Source organism: Rutidosis leptorrhynchoides, chromosome 7 (genome assembly GCF_046630445.1).
Source record: "Rutidosis leptorrhynchoides isolate AG116_Rl617_1_P2 chromosome 7, CSIRO_AGI_Rlap_v1, whole genome shotgun sequence".
NCBI lineage: Eukaryota > Viridiplantae > Streptophyta > Magnoliopsida > Asterales > Asteraceae > Rutidosis > Rutidosis leptorrhynchoides.
The window spans coordinates 23672967-23682946 of record NC_092339.1 but is presented as its reverse complement, the minus strand read 5'-3'; the positions used below and the strand labels follow the sequence as shown (position 1 = coordinate 23682946).

At 30.5% G+C, this 9980-nt stretch overlaps 1 non-coding gene across 1 annotated transcript; it reads left to right on the top strand.

The window, feature by feature from the left end:
* Positions 1 to 4016: 4016 nt before the first annotated feature.
* On the top strand, positions 4017 to 4123 carry LOC139860653 (small nucleolar RNA R71). The gene has a single exon (XR_011763284.1). It is a non-coding gene; the product is annotated as a small nucleolar RNA R71 (small nucleolar RNA).
* Positions 4124 to 9980: the final 5857 nt, after the last annotated feature.

Sequence of the window (9980 nt, the reverse complement as noted above, 5' to 3'; positions counted from 1 at the left end):
GTATTCATATTTTAAGTTATACGCTTCTACGTGTCGCGGATTTCTATCCGGTGAATCTTTTCAGTTTTCAAACCAACGGTCGAGCTTTTGGGATTTTTAAATCCAAATTATTTTAAATATGATATTTTGATGTCATGTGATTATATATAGTGTTTATATATTTTATTCGTCGCGTATTGGTTATCACTCCGAAAAATCAATCGCGTAGCAGCGTTTTCGCGGATCGGGCTTCGTTCGGGAATTTGAGCCACAAGCTATTATCTATTTAATAATTTTGGGCCACGTGGGGCCCATCCCCATATCTAACTCGGCCGAACTAGGCCTTCTTACCCATTCATTTTGTGGAAAATATTGAACTAGGTCCATTTTGCTCTCATTTCACACACTTTCATTTATCAAAACCCTAAATCACTTTCTCCTCTCATTCCCTCTCACCTAGGCCGTGACCTAGCTCCATCCAACACCAAAAATCAGTCACCAATGATTCCTATACAATTATTCATCATTTCTTAAGGATATTTGCATAATCGGGTGATTCAATTCATGTTCGTCATCATCCATCTCCTTGTTCTTTGATTAGGGTATACTTATAAACCCTAACTTTTCAATTTTCATTTTTATTTACTGATTTCATGTGTATGTTAATGATATAGTACTTGTATGTTGTTGGATTGTTGATTGTATGCGTAGAAATGCTCGTTAATTCATGTTTTCGGTTTGATTGTTTTGGGACAGCGGTTTGATTGTTGTTTTCTGTAAGTATAACTGATATAAAAGTGAAATTAAAATGTTTAGATGAGTTCCTCTCATCAAGACATTAATTTTAGACTCCGGATTCATGTCATTTCGATTCCCGAAGCTCTAGATATGATCAAAATGGTGTTTAATTGAAATTAAAATGGGAGAACGAATTGGTACAGGTATGGTCCGACTTTTGATCATTTTTAGAGTCTTTAGGGTGTACTAGTGTGTTAGGATTGATTATGGGATGAACTTTCATGTTCGGGTCATCGAAATCCGAGCCACGGATCACCCGATATGACTAAAACATGTTTTTGAACGGATTAAAGCTACAAGTTGATTTATTGCTGTAAGTCACGACTTGTTTGCTGTTATTGGGGTGTTCTTGAGCACACTAATATGTCGGGTGGGTTGGTTAGGCGAATATATATGTAAGACTCGCCGAAAACTGATTCCCGGGACTCAAGTTATGACCCGAAGAACTTTTAATTAAAACTTATGGTTATTAAATAAGACTTATGATATAAATAATGATTTTCATTATTAATAAATTACTTATGATATAAAAAGTAATTATTTTAATTTAAGACTTATGATATATATTTATTATATAATTTATTAATTAATTATGATTTAATTGAACTTTAATTAAACTTATGATTAATAATATTTTTATTATTAATAAAAAATACTTATGGTAAGTATTAAACTTATATTATGAGATTATTATAATAAGACTTATAATAAGGATTAATTAATTATTTAATTATTATAAGACTTAATTATTATTTAATTATAATTTAATTATTAAATACTTATGGTTTAATAATTATAATTAAATACTTATGGTATGATTAATAATTCATTATTAATTAATAATACTTATGATATGATTAAAATTTTATTATTAATTAATAATACTTATATTATGATTAATATTTAATTAATTAATTAAATACTTATGTTATATTAATTATATCATTTAAACTTATGTTAACTTTAATAATTTATTTTCATTTAATTAAACTTATGATATGACATAATTATACATATTTGACTTTAATTAACATTATAACTTATATTATTAATATAACTTATACTTTAAAATTCAATGTTGACTATGTTTGACCAAGGTTGACTTTTGAGTTGACTTTCGGTTGACTTTGACTTTCAGTTGAATTTTGTTGACTTTCTAATTAAGAAAACTTTCCTAACTTAAAAACTTTCCATAAATAGCAACTTTCTAAACATGGAAACTTTCCAGATATAGAAACTTTCTAAAAATAGAAACTTTCCTAAAATAGAAACTTTTCAAAAATAGAAACTTTCCAAGAATGGAAACCTGCTAAAAATAGAAACTTTCTAAATATAGAAAGTGTGTGTCCGTACGCTGTTCCGATCAAACCGAAGCATGTTGAGTGTTGTTCTATGTTTACTTGCAACAAGTACAATAGCTATCATACTAAGACTTGACCTAAGTTAGTTATTTATATCGACCTGCTTTATTTATAGGTCAGCGTTGTGATCATTCCTGGTCACTTTACTTCGTTTGTTGTTCGCATTTTTGTGTGGTTACTTCATTTGCTTTAAGGTGAGTTATAGTCCCATTTTTCTATTTTAAATCTTTTGGGATGAGAATACATGCATTTTATTTTTACATATTGGACACATGTGGAAGTTGGTTTAAATTATTCATTGTGAGTCGAACAAAAATATTCCCTAATCTGGTAATTGTATTCACTGGTTTCTACTGGTGAATGCGAATCTTACGGATAGATCTATCAGGTTTGACAACCCCATTTCGAGCTAGTCGCGCTAGCAATTTATAATCGGAATATTTAGTACTTCGTATTTAGTTGAAGATACACTTGTTCGGTGTATATTATTTATTGTGTTTGGCAAGGGTAAATAAATGGTTAAGTGGTTATCAGGTGGCTCACGGAAAATGGAATAATATTTTTATATGTTTTCTAGCATATAATTTTGTGGTCCAAAAGGGAGATTTTATGTTTTCAAACATAAATTTTTATGGTTTAAATTAAATATTGTTTGCAATATTAAACCTATAATTCACTCAACATTTTTGTTGACAGTTACTCGCATGTTTTATTCTCAGGTTCATGATTGATTGCTTCCGCTGTGCTTAGAGAGTCTGCATATTTATGATGGCAACTTTTGTTAAACATTAACTTGCATTCTATTTTGATACATTTAATAGTGGATGTTGTTGACTTGGTTTTGGTCAACTTTTGGTTAAGTAATAATGTATGGTTTTTCTAAACTTACACATTTTGGTAGGTTTCCTTTATAGGAAATCATTTTTAAATAAAGAATGCAAGGTTATTTATCAAATTCATATAAAGTTATGATCAAGCTGTGGGACCAAGATAACGATGGTCGTCAAGCGTACTTTGACGGGTCATTTCATTTCGGGTGGTTTAAGTGTAATACCATTTCTTGTGGTAATAGTTTTAGCTGTTTCATTCCGAGGGTTAGCATTTGTATCACTAGATAGACTTCCCGGTTTCCTTTCACCTATTAACCTTGCTAGGTTACTTACTTCTTGTTCCAAATTTTGAATAGAAGCTTGTTGATTTCTAAATGCTTGAGCATTTTGTTCATTGGTTTGTTTATGAGATGTGAAAAACTGCATTTGAGATTCAACTAGCTTCGACATCATATCTTCTAAATTTGGCTTTTTATCATCAGTTTGTGGTGGTTTGTTTTGAAAAATAGGTCTTTGCTGATTGTAAGCATTATTGGATACTTGCTGATTGCTAGGACCTTGTTGGTTGTTGTATGGAACATTTCGGTTATAATTTTGGTTTTGATTGTAGATTGGTCTTGGCGGTTGATAATTATTCTGATAATTATTTCCAGGCCTTTGGTTCATGTATGAAACATTCTCTCTTTGTTCCATTGTTGGTTCAATACTGAGACAATCTTTTGTCAAATGTGGTCCTCCACACTGCTCACAACTAAATCGTGTTGAGTGAATATCTTTAGTCATCTTTTCCATTCGTCTCTCAACAGCATCTATCTTTGCAGAAATTGAATCGAAGTCATGGCTAGAATTGGCTCTAGCTGCTTTAGATGATCTAACGATTTCTTTTTCTTGGTGCCACTCATGTGAGTGGGAAGCAGTGTTATCAATAATTTTGTAAGCGTCAGTTGCGGTTTTCTTCATAATGGAACCACTAGCTGCTATATTGATTTCTTTTCTTGTAGTGATGTCACATCCTTGGTAGAATATTTGTACTATTTGACAGGTATCTAAACCATGTTGCGGACATCCTCTTAATAACTATCCAAATCTTGTCCACGCTTCATATAGAGTTTCATTTGGCTTTTGTGTGAACATAACAATTTCTTATTGAAGTCTTATGGCTTTAGATGCCGGAAAGAATTGTTTAAGAAAATTTTCAACTAAAACGTTCCATGTATCAATCGCCCCTTCAGGTAACGATTCTAACCAATCTTTGGCTTCTCCCTTTAAAGTCCAGGGAAATAACATGAGATATATATGTTCATCCTCAACTTCTCGGATTTTAAATAAAGTACAGATCCTATTAAATGTACGAAGATGTTCATTTGGATCTTCCTTCGACGCACCACTAAATTGGCATTGATTAGTTACCATGTGTAGGATTTGTCCTTTGATTTCATAATCTGGCGCATTAATGTCAGGTTGAGTAATTGTGTGACCTTGGCCAGTGCGTTTAGCTCGCATTCGGTCTTCCATACTTAGAGGTTCCAGATTTTCCATGATTGAATTTGTTGAATCTGAATCACTAGAGTATTCTGATTTAATGGGTTGTTCCTCAACAATCTCTGTTGAATGATTGGTGGTTCCGGAGGAAATATTAGTAGTTCAGAATCTCTGAATTGTCCCTGAATATCCTCCGGATTCTCAATTGTGAGGTCGGGTTCAAAAAATGGATTATCGAAAATTTGAATTGGAGTACTTGGTCGACTGGATGACGATTCTAAAGAAAAATCAACGGCAACAATATTGGCTAAATGTCTTGATCGAGTTACAGGTGGTGAACGTATAAAAGGTGGTGAACGTTTTGCTCGGTGCATTCACTGAATATCCTATTAGTTATAAAAGATAAAAATTATATAAGTTATCAAATTAATAGACTTTTTTAATTTTGCCCACATTTTGAATAGCCAATAGATGCAGCAGGTAGCCAGGACCCTTTAAATCGGAAGCCCACAACTCGCCACTAACAAATCCAACTATTACAACGAACCAGAAAATTTTGGATGTCTATCAATTTAACCACTTAAAATAATTTTTCGTTGAAATTTAAAGAAATTTTAGATAAGAAATAGAAAAAAAATCTAAGTCCTAAAAATCTAGAGCGTCGAGAAATAAGAAAGAAAAAGAGCGCGTCGAAAAACGTCGAAAAATAAATGGCCGAAAAATAATAAAAAGAACGTAGCACGTCGAAACTTAAAAGTCTAAAAACTAAGAATTAAAAGTTGCATCTAAAGGTATTAAAGCTTAAAAGGAATTCTATATCCAAAATGACAATTACTTAAAAAGTACTAAAATCTTAAAACGGCGTCGCAAAATTCTAAAGCACCTAAATCTTAGTCTAAAGAAAAAGCACTTAAGGGATTTTACGGCAAAGCCTAAAAAAATCTAGAAATAAAAAAAATAACTATGGCAAAAACTATGTTTTAAAACTAAATACGAACGAAAAATACAAATATTACGCTAAAACAAATAAAAAGATACAAAATATAAAAATAAACTTAAAGTTGTAAAAAGTGCAATTTTTATAAAAATATTATTTTTATATTATTTATTATATAAAAGTATTAATTTTATAATTTATTAAAACTAATTAAAACTAAAAATACAAATTAAATAAATAAAACTAAAACTAAATAATTAAATAAACTAAACCTAATTAGGGTTATTAATTAATAATAATAAAATTATTCCCGTAATTAATGCAGAATTAGGTCAATTTGGGCGTGTCAGAACCTGTCATGCGGTCGCATGACTTTTTGCCTACGGATCCACGCGATCGCATGGCTCAAATATTCAGGTTACAAATTGGGCTGCTACAGTGTAGCCCGATTCTTTTACTTATTATTTTTTTTTCTGTTTTTAGATTATATAAAATATATATATATAACTTAAATAAAAAATTAATTTTAAAAACTAAAATAAAAATACTTTTTAACTTTATATATATTTAACAACTCTTAAAAACAAATATATAGATTTTTTTTACTATTTTCTTTTTATAATTTTGTATTTTTTTATATTTAAAACGTATTTTTACAAAAGCGTATTTTTACAGAAGTAAACTAAGACTTAAAAAAATCTTTTTTTAAATATAGCGTTTCGCTTCCGGCGTTTAAGCAGTCCCCGGCAGCGGCGCCAAAAATACTTGATGTGCGTAGAGGTGTATACGAAATAGTTATATTTTTACTACGAAATACTATTAAATACGATACAATTTTACACAAGTTATTTATTTATTTATTGAGTGGATATACCTAAATCTTGCTACAACAGTTATAGGCAGTGTACCTAATCGTACAGTAGTGTAGTTTTTAGTAAGTCCGGTTCGTCCACAGGGAACTCGCCAAGTTTAACGCTATATTTTTTAAACTATATTTGTATAAATATAATAATATATATAAGTAATATTATTATTATAAAAGGGGGTTTTTACCGTTTAATGACCGATTTGTCGATTTTAAAACTTAAGTCGCAGTTAAAACCTAATGTAAAATATTAAAAATAAATATAACTTAAATTAAAGCGTAAAGTAAATAACGATAATGAAATTGCGATAAATAAGAGTGCGATAAAATAAAATTGCGATAATTAAAAAGTACGATAATTAAAATGACAATAAATTAAAGTGCGATAATTAAAAGTGCAATTAAATATGAAATAAAGGAAATTAAATATGAAAGAAAGGAATTATGCTTATTTAAACTTCCGTAATCATAATGTTTGACGTGTTGATTTTAGTTTTATTACCATGGGTTAATTGTCCTTTGTCCTGGATTATTCGATATGTCCATACGGATTTGTCCATAATAGTCCATCAGTCATAATCATAAAGTGCGGAAGTCTTCGTCAAATTATTCTTATTCCCGAAGTCAAATATTCCAACTAATTGGGGATTCGAATTGTAACAAGATCTTAATACTTTGTTTAATGAATACACCAGGTTATCGACTACGTGTAGTCCAAGGTTTTACTACTTTGTTAACAATTACACCAATTACCCTTGAATGTAATCCACCCCTGTTTCAACTAGTCCATTAACTATTAATCCAGTTACGTGTCCGGTAAAATGAACAATTATTGGTATTTATAGATATCCCGCCCACCGTACCCGATTAAGCGTATGTGGTTATTTATAGATACGTCAAATTATAACCTTTATATTAAATTAACGAGGTATCGTTAAGTTAATATAAAACCCATTAATAGCCCATAGTCTAATTTCTACAAGTGTCGTTTTTTTATCCAAACCCCAATTATGGTCCAAAGCCCAATTACCCAATTTTAATATTTAGCCCAACATCACCATTAGGCATATGCTCAATATGCAAACCAAGGCAATACTTGGTTTTTCCGAGATCTTTCATTTCAAATTTTTTTTTTTTTTTAGAAGTTGAATGGCTTCATGGATCTCTTTATTTGTACCTATGATGTTAAGATTATAGACATAAACAACTTACAATCACATATCCGGACATTATTTTCTTAATAAGAACACATGTGCAAATAAGATTATTTGTATACCCTTTTTCTTATCAAGTAATCACTTAATCGGTTATACCATTTTATCAACCTATATAAAAATCTTTGTGATTTAATGGAATACATTTCCTTGTGTTTTGCATTAGATGCTTCTGATACCATAAACCCTTCATGTATATTGATGTATATATCACTATCAAGTGATTCATTTAACTAAGTATTAATAACATCCATTAAATGCATTTTTAAATCTTTAGAAACTGCCAGGCTGATTAAGTAATTTCATCCATAGCTGGAGAATAAGTTTTCTCATAATCAATTTCTGGTCTTTGAGAGAAGTCTTGAGTTACAAGTCTAGCTTTACCTTGTAATTTTATTTTTTCTCATTTCCTTTTCGAATTAAAATTTATTTATATCCCATACGTTTCACATCTTTAAAAGTGATAACTATTGATCCGAAAACTTTTCTTTTATTGAGCGATTCAAATTTAGCTCGCATTGTTTCTTTCCATTGATCCCAATCATGTCTATTTTGATATTCCATGATAAATTTTGGTTTTGGATCATCATCATCATTCATGATGTCATATGCAACATTATATGAAAATATCTCATCAAGATTTTTCATGTCATTTCGGTTCCATAATATTTTTTTTTAATGTGCATAATTGATTTTAATTTCCGTATTGACATCATCAATCTCCTCTGCAGAATGAGTATTGATTTGTGGTTCTTCTTGAACACTTTCTTTTACCTCATTATCAGCTGATTTTCTTTTTTGAGGATTTTTATCTTTGGAACCAATTGGTCTCCCACATTTTTGGCGTGGCAAAGACTCATGAGTGACATTATTGGCAGCTTTTAGAATTTCAATTCTAGCTGAAGCATTTACTGCTAGTATATATGATTTAGTCACTCCTTTTTGTATCTGTAAATACATCAGGTAATTTATTTGCAAGTTCTTGCATATGATTTATTTTTGAACTTTATTTTCGCATTCTTTTGTGCGATGATCAAGATACATTAATTTATGTTCACATCATGAAACATCTTTTTCTTTATTTTTTATTTCTCCCCCTAATATAGGGAACAATTTTTCATTATAATGACAATCAGCAAAATGTGCTGTAAAAACATCACCCGTCATGGGTTCAATATATCTTATAATTGAATATATTTCATATCCAACATATATTCCCATCCTCCTTTGAGGACCCATTTTAGTGCGTTGTGGTGGTGCGATAGGAACATAAACCGCACAACCAAATGTTCTAAGATGGAAAATATTTGGCTCTCGGCCAAAATTAAGTTGGTAATGGAGAATATTTATGACTTGCACTTGGTTTAATGGGAATTAATATCGCATCATGTAAATTTACATGTCTCCATATAAATATTGAGAGTTTTGTACTCATTACCAATTATCTAGTTATTAGCTGCAAGCGTTTATCTATTTATTCAACTAAACCAATTTTGTGTATGCACATGAGCAACTGGATGTTCAACAACAATCCCTGTAGACATATAATAATCATTAAATGCTTGAGATGTTAACTCACCAGCATTATCAAGTCTCATCCTTTTAATGGTGTAATCAGAATAATGTGTTCTCAATTTAATAATTTGTGCAAGAAACTTTGCAAATGTCATATTATGGTTTGATAACACACAAACATGAGACCATCCGCTAGATGCGTCTATTAGAACCATGAAATATCAAAATGGTCCACATGATGGATGAATTGGTCCATATATATAACCTTGAATTCTTTCAAGAAACATTGGTGATTATTTCTCAATATTATTTTCATTAATCACCATATGTGCTTTTCATTAATTACCATATGTGCTTTTCATTAATCACCATATGTGCTTTTCATTAATCACCATATGTGCTTTTTCATTAATCACCATATGCGCTTTTCATCATATATCCTTTTCACCATATGCGCTTTTAATCATATGCGCTGTGTTTTTCATCATATACACTTTTCATCATATGCGCTTTTCATCATATGCGCTGCACTTTTCATCATATGCGCTTTTCATCATATGCGCTTTTAATCATATATCCTTTTCACCATATGCGCTTTTAATCATATGCGCTGTGCTTTTCATCATATGCACTTTTCATCATATGCGCTTTTAATCATATGCGCTGCACTTTTTATCATATGCGCTTTTCATCATATGCACTTTTTATCATATGCGCTTTTAATCATATGCGCTGCGGTTTTCATCATATGCGCTTTTTGGTGCTACATAGATATTTCTCATTTTCGGTTATCATTAACTGATAATCATATCCATTATGATATGTATCAGAGAAACTTAACAAATTTCTCTTTGATTTGGGAGAAAACAAGGCATTGTTTATCAGAAAATTCGTACCATTTGGTAATATGTATTTTTGCCTTTTCCGTTCCTAATATCAAGTTTGCAAGACCTGATATAGTATTTATAATTCCTTCATTTGATTTAAATCAATGAAATA